Source organism: Callorhinchus milii, unplaced genomic scaffold (genome assembly GCF_018977255.1).
Source record: "Callorhinchus milii isolate IMCB2004 unplaced genomic scaffold, IMCB_Cmil_1.0 Scaffold4, whole genome shotgun sequence".
NCBI lineage: Eukaryota > Metazoa > Chordata > Chondrichthyes > Chimaeriformes > Callorhinchidae > Callorhinchus > Callorhinchus milii.
In genome coordinates, this window is record NW_024704745.1 from 62,002,222 (window position 1) to 62,018,838 (window position 16,617).

The window sequence follows — 16,617 nt, forward strand, 5'->3', positions numbered from 1 at the left end:
TCAAAAAGGATTGTTTTATTTAAGTGCCACATACACCACATTAGCTGGACTGCCACACACATCTTGCCAATGTTCTCTTGGCAGCAGCCCAAGGAAATGTCACATGGGATGATCACTGGGCAGAAACTGGGCATATTCATTCTTGCTGCCAAGCAAACAGATCCAACTTTAGCCAGAATAAGATTTAACAGTTGGTAGTACTCTAGCCTCTGAGTCCGGAGGTTATGAGTTGAAATCCCACATTAGGACTTGGAACCCATTTGTCTATGCTGACACTCCAGTACCTGGGGTGTGCTGCATTATTAGAGGTGCCTCGCCTAATGATTAGACGTTAAACCAAGGCTCCTCCTACCTATTCAGATAGATGTTAAATATGGCACAATTCGAAAAAGGAAGGGAGTTTTTCCTGGTGTTGTGGAGAAATCCTCCAGATAAAAAAATGATCATTTGGTTTATAACTGTTTTGGGGATATTGCTGTGCACTAAATTGACTATCACATTTGCCGACAAAGTACAGATACCACATTTTAAAGTAAATCCTGTGAAAGGCTTTAAGACATCCTCTGGACATGAAAGGTGCAGTATAAAATGTAAGGGTTATTATTATATAACAGCAGAAAGTTAGGAATCCAACAGCAACTTACATTTGATAGAGCAGGGTAGCGTCCCAGAGCACTTAATGATGTAGTTTGATGCTGAGCGGGGGTGTGGGAGGGTAGATCGCTGGAGGCATGTTCAAAGAGGAAAGTGTTTAGGTGCAAAAGGAGGGGGCAAGGCAGAGGGATTGGGGTAGGGAGTCCCAGAGGGTCGGGGCACAGTGGCTGAAGGCACAATCGCTAATCGTGGAGCCGAAGGCACGAGGGATGTTCAGAAAATCTGAACCGGCTGAGCAAGAGGAGTGGAGTGTGATTAGGTTGGATAGGTAGAGAGCTGCTAAGGCATGAGGTGATTAATAGGTGAGTGTGAGCATCTTGAAATTGGTCCGTTCAGTGGTAGAAGTTGGTGGTGCCTGGCACAGACTCGGGCGCTGGAAGTGTGGAGTCTGGTGAGGATACAGGCAGCAGAGTTCTGAATCGACCTATTAACAACTTACTGAGGAGAATTACATATAGTACAAGCAGCGTTGTTGCAAATATGTACATTATATATTTACATATAAATAGACGTAAACTTTACCCAGTTCCCAAAATAATATAAAAGGGTGTAATTTGCAATAGAAGGATTTGTAAACAGCAAACCCTGCAGGTACCCAGATGAGTCTCCACTTAGAGGCCAATCTTGGCTTCTACGTCTGTGAAATTGCAGCCTGAGGAGACTCTCGTTGCCCGGCAGGAGATCGGCATTGATTGTCTTCCGAGCAGAATTCCAGAGGATCGGCTTGACATGTATCCGCGTACCGGCAGGACCTGCTATTTACAAATCCCTTTTGCGGACACTGCGAATTAGACCCAAATGGAGGAAATTCCAGTAATTAATTCAAGCTGCAAATTCAGCGAAGAATCTTGCTAATTATTACACATAACTATAACCAGAAGTTTGTTCCTCTTTTACAATTCCACTGCACGATCCCAAAACTACCAGCAGTTGCCCCATGATATTCTACCCCTACTACTTAATCCCGTAAAATTATCCAACAAAAATACTTAGAAAAATAACAGTGTAGTAAGATAGGTAATAATAAACCTTGCATTTGATATTGTGCCTTATCATGTCTTTGAGACGTCTCAAAGCGCTTCACAGAATATACCATAAAGTGAATTGGCTGTATATTTTGAGGGCGATACGTGACAGCCAATTGCGCACAGCAGTGTCCCACAAACAGTTGTGGATTGAGTGACCAAATAATAATTTTTTTTGAAGGAATTATTACCCCTGGAAAAAGCGATCCGCCAATCAACTGACAACCGGGTTGCTATTTACTGCTAGGTAAACAAACACGTGTGGAGTAAGGAAACTTGCCTAGGTCCTCTCACTTGTGAGGCAAGTGCTCTAACCAATACATTACAGGACTCCACATAAATAATAATCATAATCCTCGCATTTGATATCGTGCCTTTCATGCCACAAAAGCATCTCAAAGTGCTTCACACAGTATACTGTAAAATGCAGCATATGTGGCAGCCAATTTGTGCGTTGCAAAGTCCCACAAGCAGCCATGAAGTGAATGACTAATTTTATTTCAATGCAGATTCAATCAAACTCCCAGGTACAGAACCTTTATATGACAACAGTAAGATTGACTAACTGTTGAACAACAAAGAAACGGATTGAGTCAAATGGGACTATCATTTATAATATATACGATTCAATGATCTAAAATTGGAAATGAATAATATATAGACTTCAATGATAGAACAGAATTCCCGCGGGAGAGGTGTTCATGATTACTGAACTGGCCAGAGGATTTTTTTTCATTACACCCAAACATTTCCTTTCGCCTCCAACCCCAAGGCAGGCCCAGGGCGTCTCCCTTTAGAGTGCAGAGTATGAAAGGCAAGGGGGCCACAGAGTTGGCTGTGCCCTGACCCACAGGGCCCTCCTGTCAATCATTTCCTACCCATCCCTGCTCCCTTTCACACCAGACAGCTGTCCCAATCGCTGTTAACCAGGTAACAACTCCCCAACAATAGAGGCCTCAATGCCTGGTCTAGACACTCTTTTAGCCACTTATTTGCTGTTCTTGGCAGCTGTTGAAGCATAAATAAGCAGTTTGCAATCAGAAAGCTGACATCATTGCAGCTCAGCTAAGAGAAATAATTGTGCCTATGCACTGAGCTGCTTTTGCCCCTATTTTATGACAACAGATTGGAGATGCAGATTGAGCAGCCTGGACTGGCCTCTGCTTTTATTTAGCAAAATACAATTGGAAAGGAAAAAAACCTTGCAGAGACTGAAAGTTCCAGGAAACTCATTTCTGCTCAGAGTAATATTTGAAGCTAAATATTTAGTGACTGATTTGCTGGTGTTCTTTTCAGTGAGACTGTCACATAACCTTGTTCCGATATTAACCCTGCTTTCAATTTAAGCGTAGCCAGGATGAGCAAGATAATTCCAATTGATTTTGATTTATTTCCAATTATTATTCAGCACTGCTATGCAGATCACAAATTAAAGGGGCAGCTGAGGTTTTGTGCAATGTTATGGCATTTGGACTGTCACAAAATACATTTGGCACTACAGGAGCTATATTGTGGTGTACAACCCAAATATTGTATTTTGATCCAGTACATTAGAATATAATAACAAATGGGCAAGTATTAATTTTTTTAAATCAGGACAAACGCATTTGAATTCCATCGTGGGAAAGAGTGGGTCGTTCTTATTTTCTTTTATCATTTAAAAAAAAACTTAATTTTTTTTAGTGCACACTGAGATCCAATTTGCAGATTGGGTTAACAGCCAATGTGCAAAATATGCATGTTAGGTTACCCATGTGCAAACACACACACAGGAGCTTGTATTGTTTGCACTGCACCTTATTCTGTCAGCTTGACTCAGTTGGTAGCAGTCACCTCTGAGTCAGAAGGTTGTGGATTCAAACTCCACTTTCGGGACTTTGAAGTCATAGTCTCGACTGCCACTCCAATGCAGTTCTGTGGGTGTGATCTATTGGTGGGAGGTGCTGTGTTTCAGTTGAAATGTTCAACCAAGGCGCTGTCTGCCTGTTCAGGTGGACTTTAAAGAGCCTGTGGCATTGCTCAAAGGAGTTTCTTCTGGTGATCTGGCCATCAATTAACCAGATAAAATCAGTCATTCACTTCATAGTTGTATGTGGGACAATGCTGTGCATAATTTGTCTGATTTGTTCGCCTACAAATACAGTCACTACATTTCACTGTAAAATCTTGTCCAGCGCTTTGAGACATCTCGATTGCGAGGATTATTATTATTATTGCTAAGCGCTGTGACACTAGGGTCTAATTTGTCTAATTTGAGATAAGAGTCCACGGGTAAAGTTTGCAGGTTGGGTTAACCATGTGCAAATGCATGTTTTACAGAGGGAACTCCAGGTTTCCCTGATATAAAATTGAAAAACAATAAAGATTTACATTGATTCTTTGTGTCCCTTGTATTGATTATTAGGGACATAGTTAAATTCACCTATGTGCATTACCCCAGAGCCTTGAGATGTCCTGATATGAAAGGCACTATATAAATGCAATTTGTTGTTGTTAACTCAATCCACAAATTAATAATAATCATCCTTTACAGCACCTTTTGCACCAGGAGAACATTTCAAAAAACTTCACAGGATATTATTAATAAATGTAGTGACTGCATTTTGTATGCGAACACAGCAATCAATTTGCATACAGCAATGTTCCTCAAACAGCCATGAGGTGAAACTCTGGAATACTCTTCCTCTTCAATTGTGCCTACAGTCACCTCTCCATTAGTTCTGGGACGATACCCTGTATGAGGGGCACTATATAAATGCAAATTGTTGTTGTTGTTGAATGATCAATTCTATCTGGGGGATTGTTGACCAGGACATTAGGAGTAATTCCCTTATCTTTACAAATAGTGATATGGATTCTTTAACATCTACCTGAACAGGCAGACATGTTTAACATCACATCTGAAGAACGACACCACCAAAAATGCAACAAACACTGTCATATCAACAACAACAACAAGATTCCATTTATAGAGCGCCTTTCACGTCAGGAGGACGTCACAAGGCGCTCTACAGTTGGGTCAGGACCCAAGCAAGGGGGAAATGGTCAGGGTGAGGGGAGGGAAGGGAGGGAGCGAGGAGGGGGTAGAGAGTCGAGAGGGGAGCTGAAGGCACGGTCAAAGAGAAAGGTCTTGAGACCGGCCTTGAAGGAGGAAAGGGAGGAAGCGGCGAAGGCACTGGGGGATAGAGTTCCAGAGCCTCGGGGCTGAGAGGCTGAAGGCCCAGCCACCGATGGTAGGGCGGTTGGGGCGGGGGATGTGGAGCAGACCGGAGCCAGAGGAACGGAGGGTGTGGGCAGGTAAGTAGGGGGATAGGAGGTCAGAGAGGTAGGAGGGAGCAAGGCCGTGAATGGCCTTGTAGGCGAGGATGAGGATCTTGAATTCGATCCTCTGGGGGATGGGGAGCCAGTGGAGGCGAGCGAGGGTGGGAGTGATGTGGTCGCGATGCCTGGTGCGGGACAGTACATGAGCTGCAGAGTTCTGAATGACCTGCAGCTTGTGGAGGGAGGTGCCGGGAAGGCCGGCGAGGAGAGAGTTCCCATAGTCCAGCCTTGAGGTGATAAAGGCGTGGACCAGAGTTTCAGCAGTGTGAGGGGTGAGGTAGTGCCGTAGTCTGGCGATGTTCCGGAGGTGATGGAAGGCGGTGCCAGTTGTGGTGCGGATATGAGGGAGAAAGGACAGCTCAGGGTCGAACAGAACCCCGAGGTTCCTGACTGGCTTTGAGAGGTGGAGAGTGCAGCCTTGGATGCTGATGCTGTCAGCCCCAGAGGTGCGGAGGCGCTGACGTGAGCCAATCAGGAGGGCCTCAGTTTTACGCACGTTGAGCTGAAGAAAGTTGTCTCTCGTCCAGGACTCAATGTCAGTCAGGCAGGCTGTCAGGACATCGGTGGTCGTGGAGTTGAGGGTAGAGGAGGAAAGGTAGAGTTGGGCATCATCCGCATACATGTGGAAGTTAACCCCATGTCTGCGGATGATGTCACCAAAAGGGAGCATATAGAGGGTGAAGAGGAGGGGACCGAGGACAGAGCCCTGAGGGACACCGCATGAGACAGTGCGGGGGCTGGAGGAAAAGCCGTTCGTGGAGACAAAGTGAAGACGGTGGGAGAGGTACGACCTAAACCACTCAAGGACAGGGCCTTGAAGATTGAGGTGGGAGGACAAGCGGTGGAGGAGGATAACGTGGTCGACCGTATCGAATGCTGCCGATAGGTTGAGGAGGACGAGGAGGCAGCGGGAGCCCTGGTCGCAGATGGTCAGGATATCATTGGTGACCTTGACCAGGGCAGTTTCTGTGCTATGGGCAGCACGGAAACCCGACTGAAGGGGTTTGAATGGGTGGAGAGCAAAGAGCACAGCTGGGAGGCGACAACTTTTTCAAGGACCTTGGACAGGTGGTGGGTTTCAGGGATAGGATGAGTTTGGTGACAGAGGGTGGGGAAACAGGTACGAAAGTGTGTAGGGGAGGATGGGTAGGAGTCGGAGTGTGGGAGGGAGGGGGTGGGGGGTGGGTGGAGGTTGGAGGGGAAGTGACCGCGGAGCGGATTCCCTTGATTTTGGATTCAAGGAAATTCAGCATCTCCTCACAGTGAAGGTTGGAGGAGATGACCTGCGCGGCGTGGCGGGAGGGACGGAGGAGTCGGGATGTGGTAGAAAACAGAAGCCTGGGGTTGTTCTTCGCCTCCAGGATTATCCTGGAGTAGAAGGAAGACTTGGCATAGACTGTGAGTTCAAAGTCCCAATGTGGGGCTTAAACGCACAATCTTTTGACTGGAGGTGAGGGTGCAAGCAGCTGAGCTAGGCTGACACACAATTTGGACCACAGAGTAGCCAAATATCCCTTTAAAGATGAATAATAAACATTAAAATGAAACATTAACCCACAATGTGAATTGTGTAATTTTAAGCATTTTACTTCGGGTGGAAAGGAGAGGGAATAATAGTAATAGTCTTTGCATTTGATGTAGCGCATCAGGAGGCTGACTCAAAGGGCTTCACAGGGTATACTGTAAATTGTGGTAACGGAATATCTTGTAGGTGAATAATAGTGTACAAAGTGTATGAAGGAATCTATGTTGCCGCCTATAGCTAACGCAAGGTTCAATTTTGTGAGTTCACAAATTAAGCAGAGAGTTCATCCAGATGTGTTGGAGGCTGACTCAATGGAATGGCATTTGACAAAGATCTTCTGTCGGGTTTCAATAGCCTTCTTTGACTGCAATTCTACTTTGGTAAATTAGAACTGAGATCAGGAATGGACTGAAGTTCACATGATCAAAAGAGAGATCTTGATGAAAAAGATTGTGGTGCCCATTTGATCCAGAATATCCAACCGATGGTGATTCCATCGCAGCATCAAGCCGCTTTTTAAATGAGTCCAGTGTCCTGACCGCACCACCCTTTCTTGTAACCAGTTTTACTCATTACTTATCCTCTGTTTCAGGGTTAGCCTCTGATATGTCAAGGTACCTGCAGGATTTGCCATTTATGAATCAATTTGTTATGCGTAAATTAGACCTTAGTGTATCTTTTTGTATGTAACCGCAGTTTACTAACTATACGTCTTGATGTCGCGACTGTGTGATTAGCATACTATGGCTAACAACATCATTAATGGGCTATTAAAGTTTATTACATAATACATTTTAATTAATATTTATTTGACAGGATGAGGTTCAGTACTGAACAGGAAATCACATTGTAACAAGGACCGAGGAGTGGGAAAAAAACATTTCAACGTTAATCAGCATTAAATAATATAAAAAGTTTAAAAATAAGGCTTTTTTTTAAGCAATAAAATGCAACATATGGTCAATACAGAAAGAAATTAGTGAAATATTGTGTAATTGGGGGCATTCTGAGAATGAACTTTGGGAAGGGGAGGAGGATTTCTCCTCTCTTATTCTTTCCGCTTTCCCAAACTACTATGGAATAAAATGGACAACAGTTGATAACATATATGTTGCATATACATTGAATCTTTTATGAAACATTGCCTGTTTATCACCTCTGCACCTTAATTTTTCCTAAGTGTGATCAGTAGAATAGATGAAAGGCATGATTTTAATAAATTGGATGCAGTGTCAAATCTTGGAGAGATCCTTAGGGTTTTACCTGAGGAGACATTCTAGGGGTTATATCTACTGTTGTTCCATGTAGTGCATTTGTTGATATGGACTAAACATTCATCCATCCTTTGGATAAGACGGATAAAAGGTTCACATTAAAAATCCTATAGCACTGTTTGAAAAGAGAAGGGAGTTTCCCCCGGTGTCCTGGGCAACAATCCCCCAAATAAAACTGGTCATTCATTTCATGGCTGTTTTTGGAACGTTGTTGTGCATAAATTGGCTGCCGTGTTTGCCTATGAGTGCACAGCCACTGCATAGAATAAATCCTGTTTGCACTTCAACAATGTCATAAGGTGTTATATCAAATGCAAGGATTATAAAACTATTATTCTGTAATTTTCTGTAATGTTCTATGATGCAGTATATCTGGGGCATTATAGGCAAACTGTATGGGCAATAACTGGTTAGATTTATATTAAAAAATGCATTCTGAATTCTATTAACTCCTTCATGTAGAATCTCTTCAAACAGCACAACGCTTGAGGTTATGCAATGTCATTCTCTAAATCTTTTGGTTTTTAATTACAGATAACATTGCATGTTTCATTCGCAAAAAATATCTTGCTAGATTGTTTCAGTTCTCTTGCCTCTGGGTCAGAAGGTTGAGGGTTAGAAGCTCCACACCAAGCATTGAGCTCTTATTTTAGTCCAGTGAATTATAGAGGGTGCACTGCATTGTTAGAGGTGCCATCCATTGAATAAACCAGATATTTTCTGCCTGTCTTGCTGTTCAGGTAGGCACCAAAGACCCCAAACTATTATTTTGAAGAAGTATATGGAAACTCCTGCTGTTCTGGCCAATACATCTTTCTCATGTACAACTGACCAAAAAATACATTTATTTAGTCATTCATTTCATTATTTTTTGTGTGGGACTTTACTGGCAAATATTAGCTGCACTATTTGCCTACATAATAGACGTTACACTTCAAAGTACCTCATTGTATTATACCAAATGCAGATGTCGTTATTGATTGAAGTCATTGACATATGTCCTACGGACTGGAAATCACTCAGAAACGGACGCCCCACCCCAACGCTGTCTGTAAGGACAGGTTGTGAATTTAATGGCTCATAGGTCGTGCCGTTGAAATGCTGGTTAGTGAGGGATCGCAACTTTTTACTAATGTTAAGTCAGCATTCCTGCTAACCAGAAGTGGAGAGTTGTGATCTGTAAAAAGCCCCCCAGTCAGGTGACCATCATAAGATGCGTGAACCCAACCAAATTCCACAAAATCCATAGCAACAGTGGGTTATTAGATTATGAAGGTTGCGGTGCAAAAAGAAGACCTGTGGCACTGAATAGGTTAAAACAACCTGTTCGCCCCATTGATAAATCTGTTGACTGTTGTTTAGGATACAGTATTCTGACCTGCAGGAAGCATAACACCATTTTTTAATTACGTGACTAATGTACAACAAGACCACTGCAGCTTTTACAAGCAAACTTTAGTTGCTCTGTTGTAATAACTAGAAAAGTTAATGTAGCTTGAACAAGGATCCTAATTGTCCCTGTCTCTGTCATATTTGTCTACTTGAATGGTCCTAAATACCACAGCGATTAATTAGTGTGGAGCAGGTATTACAAGATGTTATCATCCTTCCCAGACTGTCTGGGTGAATGGAGGGAGGCTGTAGATTGTTACAATGTTTCATCCGTGCACTTCCTGTAGGACAGTTTAACCAGAAGATTTAATATGTCAAAGTTAACTGCATTCACCAGCAGATTTTCACATTCTAATTAAAGATTAAGAACATAGTACATTACAGTGTGATTTGTCATACATGGCTTGTTAAATAGGAAACCTACCGGGATTCCGCAACATTTTCCAAACATTATTGAGGCTTTTAATGTGGAATAGGGAACAATTACAAGAGCAGGCTATTGACAGCATTGTAATAATTTGCTTATTTTATTGTTAAATGTTATAGAGTTCCTGCAATATCAATTTATTCTAATCCTTTATTCCAAATACTTTTAAATATGGGTATTTCTGCAATAGCATTCCAGAATATGTTTTTTTTTCTCAAAGCAAAATAGCGCAAAAAAAATTGCATGGTCATTTTTTTAACAAGAATATGAAATCGTAAAGGAGCTGGTTTGCTATTATGTTATTCTTGTGGGAAAAATGACATTAAAATACTAGGATCTTAGGATATGATCTGTCTCGCCACCAGTGAGCTTTCAACCATTCTACCCTTGCTCTTTGGAAATCTATCCTTGAATAGCTCCACCCTATTCTCTCTCTTTGCAATATTAAAATCTTAATTATGTACAAAAACAGTATACTTTGTGGATAGATTCTCTTCTTGAGGTGGACATTAAAGATCCCATAACACTACTCAAAAAGGGAGGGTGTACAATATATCACATTTCCTGTAACATTAATTACCTGTAGAGCACTTTTAGAAGTTTAGATATTGTAGAAAACATATCAAATAAAAGTATTATTATTATTAGGATTACTATTACTTTTATAATAATAATAATAATAATAATCCTTTGGTAAAGCGTCTTTGTGTTGGGAGGACATTTCAAAACGCTTTATAGGATTCACTCTGTGTTTTGTGGGCAAACGTGAGTATTGTACCAGTATTACAAAATAAGGCAATATAGTGTACACTCAACTCCGGCTAGCCGGACTAATGGCGGAGTTGGGGGAGATCTGGTCCAGTGAATCAGAATTTCCGACTAAGTGTAATTACGGTGCCATTGCCATTGTTTGAATCCCACAAGCAGAAGAAGAAAATAAGCTACTTTCTGCTCCCGGGGTTCGAAACAATCTGTGTTCAGCACAGGCATGATGTGCCAAATGGCCTCCTTCTGTGCTGTAATATTCTATGAAAGCCGATATCCCTGGATATACTGTAAAACAGATTGACTGTATATCTTGGGGTGAAACACGGCAGCCAGTCTGCACACAGCAACGTCCCACAAACAGCCATGGAGTGAGTGACCAATTTTATTTGGGGGATTGTTGGCTAGGACATCGGGGGAGAGAAACTCCCTTCTCTTTTTGAATAGTGCCATGGGATCCTTAACATCACTTGAATAGGCAGACGGGACCTTGGTTTAATGTCTCATCCAATGGATGGCATCTCTGACAGAGCAACAAACCTCCAGTTCTGTATTGGAGTGTCAGCTTAGACAATATTGGATGAAGATGTATGGGTGGGGCAGAGTGGATACAACTAGGATGAGTGCAATAGAAACTGAAAGGGAAGAACTGGCAAAGGTAGTGAAGAGTGTGGAGTGCATCTAAAGAGTAATCCGCCAGAGCATGTATCCACTTATCCCATCTCCCCAGAGCTGCCTTTATGAGCTAAGACAAAGCAGTTCATTGTGTATGAACATTGGGAACAGAGCAGCAATGACCAGGGGAAAGTGAAGCAATCCCCTTCCTCCATCAACCCTATCATGTTATGCTGGCCCTGGTTTAGGCCGATTGTTTTTCACTAAAACAGGTATCACCCATAATAAGGGTGCTTCACACCTCACCCCCAGGAGAGGGAGGAGAATCAGGAACAGGTCTTATCAAGTTACAGAACAACATAGGCAAAGGCATGGCTGCTTTCTCATTTCCTTGGGAAGTAATGCATAAGATAAATAATAATTCATACATTTGATATAGCACCTTATCAATTATCGATATGTTTCAAAGCGCTTCACAAGGTACAGTAAAATGTAGCAGCTGTGAATTTAAAGTCTCATACGGTAGCCAGTTGTGAAGAGCAATATCCCACTAACAGCTAATTTTTATCTGGAGGATGGTTTACCAGGACACCAGGAAAAGCACCCTTCTCTTTTCCAATAGTGCCATGGGATCTTTAATGTTCACCTAAACAATCTAATTTGAAGCATTGCACCTTCGACAATGCAATGTTCCCCTTCCTATTCAAAAGAGGGGAGGGAAATAGCTACACAAAAATAAACTGATCTTACTTAGAATGTGACTTTGCGTGGATGGATTTCTTTACGAATGATTTGTTTTCTGGCAGGGAAAAAATAATCAATTGCGTTGCAATTTAGGTTGCCATTCCTTTCTAGGGCTGCAGCAGGCAAGCAATTCAAGGCAATAATTTCTGCCAAGTACTCAAGTAGCTATTATAAGTGAAAGACAATAGATGTGTGTAGATGTGTGTTACTTCTAATTACTGCACAATTTCTATGAACGTCACAGCAATAAAATGAACTGCTCCATTTTAACACGGGTTTGTTTTCCTTTTGATACAATGTACAAAAACTGCCATAAACATTAGAAACATATCAAAATATTGCAGTGTTCAGGTTAAGAGAGACAAATATTGATTGCGTTCAGTATTGTCAGTGCTGGGCTTTGTTTCGCAAACTTACTACAGTAATGTCTCAGTATATCGTCCAAGACGGTGCTATTTCTTTCATGATATAGATTTCCCAGATGTATAATAAGCATCCTCGGCCTCCACTGATGTATTTTCATATGCAGAGCATGTACCCACCTAACCCATCTCCCTAGAGCTGCCTTTATGGAACCCAATCTGAGGACATTGCAGACAAAATAAAATTTCATTTTGATCTGCCCTCCTGCTGAGCATGTGACTGCTTTGTTTCAGCCAGCAGAACCAGCAAGCCAGAAAGGTATGTCCTGTTTTGCATGGCTGCTGGTATGGCTTGAGGATCACAATCAAGTCGTTCATGCTTCCAGGCTTCGGAAACTCATCCATATCCTGTACCGTCCTACTCTTTCCCTGTTCCATTTGCTTCTTTTTCCCTCCACTGCCTATCATCTACCTGCAGGGCAGAATGATGATGGGCCCAGCATAGTTGTTTTCTTTGGTGTACGCATAATGCCTCTGTGATTGTTATGTTTAACCTCCCCCCTCCTCCTTTTTCCTCTTCTAGGCATTGACCACAAAAACACTGACTTGAAGGGAAACTATGTAAGTAACGTCTGTGAGGGCACGCTTCAAAGGTTTTTAAGTTACGGTTTAATGGTTCATTCGAATGACTGCGAAACATCGATGCCTGTATCGGTTAAAAGTTTTTATAAAAGAAATTGATCTCATTTGATTCTGTCAGGAAAAAATTAAGAACGCACTAGGGCAGTAAGTAATACTGCAAAATCCAGTTAGTTACAGCACAAGTGGGGCTAGTAAATGTTTCCAATGCAAATGCTTTTTCATGTGTGGCTTTCATTTTCACAAGCATCACAAGCAGCATAACTGAGGAAAAGATAACAATCCTTGCATTTGATATAGAGCCTCAACATGTCGTGAAGATATCTCAAAGTGCTTCACAGACTTTATTATACAGTGTAGTGACCATGTAATTTGTAGGCAAACACAGTGGCCAATTTGTCCAGGGTAATGTCCTACAGACACCATGAAGTGAATGACCAATTTTTTTGTGGGGGATTGTTGAACTAGGATAAATTCTCTTCTCTTTTCATATTGTGCCATCGGATCTTTAACGGCTACCTGAAGAAGCAGATGGGACCTAACTTTAACATCTCACCTGAAAGATGGCAATACAAGTAAAAATTATACGTACTAAATGAAATACAGACCATTAATCAGTAAAGGTTGGCAGATGTTACCGCAGGGACAAAGACAGCATACTTGTCAACTGGATTTGCAAATGTTGCGTCCTGCTGGTAACCAGAAGCTCGTGATGGTGACCTGGGGGAACTTCACACTAGATTCATAAATATTGAATCCCATCGGTCACTGAACTGACCCCTGGAACTCAACTCTTGATCCAATCTATTCCCGGTCAACCCTCATGCTTCTCTTCCACATATTTGCAGTGAAGGCCTGAAATTTCCAGAAGTATGTCAGACCAGAGAAATGCTGACATGAAACTGGTTGTAGTACATGCAGGAATCTGTGCTCTGGCTTATTCAGCTGGTGGCTGCAATGCAGACAGATGTCCAGGACGTTCTAAAATCTGCTCAACTCTTTTACCTTGTTTTTATGCAGCACAGCACAGGCAGCAATTCCAATACCAGCTGCACAGAGCTTCGGGCTGGCTTCAGGACTGTGTTTAGAGACCAGAATCTTCCAGTATGGCTAGCCAAGAAATTGTGCAACAAAATATTTTTCCTAAATAACACTGGGGTGATTTCACATATGCCAGAGGCCTGAAATTCCTCTGAGATATTAAGATTATTTTACGTTAAATGTAATCTTGCATAGACAGGAAAGTTCGTAAATACAACCATAATTCGGAAGACGGTTTCTTTTTGGGTCCTGCGAGAAACTGACGATTTTAAGATATAAGACAAAGTAGCTTATATATAGCGCCCCTCATGCAGGGTACGATCCCAGAGACCTTAACAGTGGCGGAGCACGACACTGAGCTTGGGGGAGGAGTATGTCAGAGACACAGGTCAGAAGACGTGGAAGGTCTTCAGGCGAGACCTGAAGAATGGGAAGGAAGGGGCAAGATGTAGGGATAGAGGAAGAGTGTTCCAGCGTTCCGGGGAGTAGTGACTGAAAGTGCGGCCACCGATGATGCAACGGAGGGCACAAGGGACATGCAGAAGGCCGGAATGAAGTCAAGCGGAAGCGTGGGTTGGGGGGTAAGCAGATCAGGGATTTGAAAGCGAGTGTGATGATCTTGAAATCAATCCGTTCAGCGATAGGAAGCCACTGGAGCTTGGCAGAATTGATGTGATGGGGGTACAGAGATTAGTGTGGGGAGTATGCTGCCAGCGAAGTTTTGGATTAGCTGGATCTTGTGCACAGTGGAGCTGGGGAGACCAGTGAAGAGAGCCTTTGAAACGTTGAATCGGGAGATGATGCATTCATGGACGAATGTTTCTACTTTGGGATAAGATATAGTCAGAGGCAAGCAGTGTGGTTGAGGTGGAGGAAGGCAGTCCTGGTCAGGGACTGGATGTGGGGAAGGAAGGAAAGCTGTGGGTCGAACCTGACTAGGTTGCGGGATAGGCCGGGGTGGTTGAGGAGGTAAGAGACACAGGACAGAAGATGTTGATGAGAGTCAAGGAGTATGGCTTCCGTCTTATGAACATTTAGTTGAAAGAAGTTTGCGCTCATCCGGGCCCTGATGTCTGCCAGACAAGCTTACAGAACATTAGCGGACCTGGAGTCGCAGTTGGAGAAGTAGATTTGTGTGTCATCCGCATACATGTGGAAGTTTACGTGGATGACGTAAGTTTATGAGATGACATCGCTAAGAGGGAGCATATAAATGAGGAAGAGGAAGGGGGCCAAGGATGGAGCTCTGGGGTACACCACAGATTACGGGGCGGAGGCGGGAGGAAAAACTGTTTGAGGAGACAAAGTGAAGGCGATTTGTTTAGATAGGACTCAAACCAGGCTAGTGTGGTACCACTGAGGAGGTTGAGGGAGGAGAGGAAGTGGATGAGGATGGCATAATCGACTGTGTCAAACGCAATGGAGAGGTCCAGGAAAATGAGGAGACAGAGAGAGAGAGCCCTGGTCACAGATAAAGAAGGTGTCGTTTGTGACTTTGACAAGCTCCATCTCTGTGGCAGACACCAGACTGGAGGGGCTCGAGGAGTGAGTGGAGGGAGAGGTGTGAGCAAAACTGATTAGTGACAACGTGTTCTGAAGCTTTGGCAAGGAAGGACAGGTTGGAAATGGGACTGTGATTTGTGAAGTTGGAGGAGTCAAGGGTGGTTTTTTTGAGGAGGGGAACGATAAGAGCGGTTTGATGGGGGAGAGGAACAGAACTTGAGGAGAATGACTGGTTGACTGTGTCGGCCAGCAGCAGGGAGAGGAGGGGGAGTTGGGTGGCGAACTTGGTGGCGAAGGGGTTGAGGCAGCAGGTAATGGGCTTCATCTGGAAGATGGTGGTTGAGAGGGAGGTGGGAGTAATCGGGGCAAAGGAGTGGAGGGAGGAGGGAGTGGTAGGGGCTGTGGTGGAAGTAAGGGGTGGTGTAGACCATGTGAGGAATGTGGAAGGGGATGTAGGGAAGGAGATCCTCGAGCCATAGCTGGCGGTGGATTGTGAAGTCGGATTTGTGCCATCTGCACCCGAGCGTCTGAGTTTTAGTTTTGAGGGAGCAGAGATGACTGCTGTACAAGGGGGAGCGGGTAGAGACAGTCCTGGATTTTAGGGGCAAGGGAGTTGAGGGTTGCAAAGAGGTGATTGTTTAGGAGCTTGATGACTGCATCAGGATCGCTGCGGAAGTCCAAAGGGAGAAGAGATCGGAGGAAGAGGAAGGGTGTTTGTGAGGGAATCGGGTGGAAGCTTTTTCCAAAGTTGGAAAAAGATGGTGGAGGGCTTGGAACTAGTGATAGGGAATGCAGGAGGAGAGGTTAATGAGGAAATGGTCTGAGGTGTCCTTGTCTGTGATGGACAGATCAGAGATGTCAGGGATGAAGGAACCAGGTGGTTTGGGTGGATGATAAATAAGGAGTATTTATAAGGAGAGGGAGGATTGTATGTCACAAAGATGTCTCATACAACTTTACAAGATACACTCTAAAGTATTGTGTATTTATAGGTCAACACAACAGATTTGTGCACAGCAATGTCCTCTAATCATCCATAAAGTAAATGACCAATTTTATCTGAGGGATTGTTGGCCGAGGCACAGGGAGAAAATTCCTTCACTTTTCAAACAGGCGTTCGCTTACAAGATACACGGTCACTAAACTTCACAGAAAAAAAACCTGTGAAGCACTTTGCGATGTCCTCCCAACATGAAGTGCAAGGATTAATATAAGTAGCACCATGGGATCTTCAACATCCACCTAAAGAGGCAAACGGGGCTTTGGTTTAATGTCTCATTTAAAGGATGGCACCTCGAACAATGCAGTGCATTCCCATCACTGTATTGAG

General features: G+C 43.3%; 1 protein-coding gene across 1 annotated transcript in view; it reads left to right on the forward strand.

Moving 5' to 3' along the window:
- LOC103173148 (PC3-like endoprotease variant B) overlaps positions 1–16,617 on the forward strand; it is a 200,654-nt gene that overhangs the window by 23,526 nt on the left and 160,511 nt on the right. Inside the window, exon 2 of the mRNA XM_042334413.1 lies at positions 12,688–12,725. The gene's annotated coding sequence lies outside the window, so the exon portion shown is untranslated. The remainder of the gene's footprint in view (positions 1–12,687; positions 12,726–16,617) is intronic.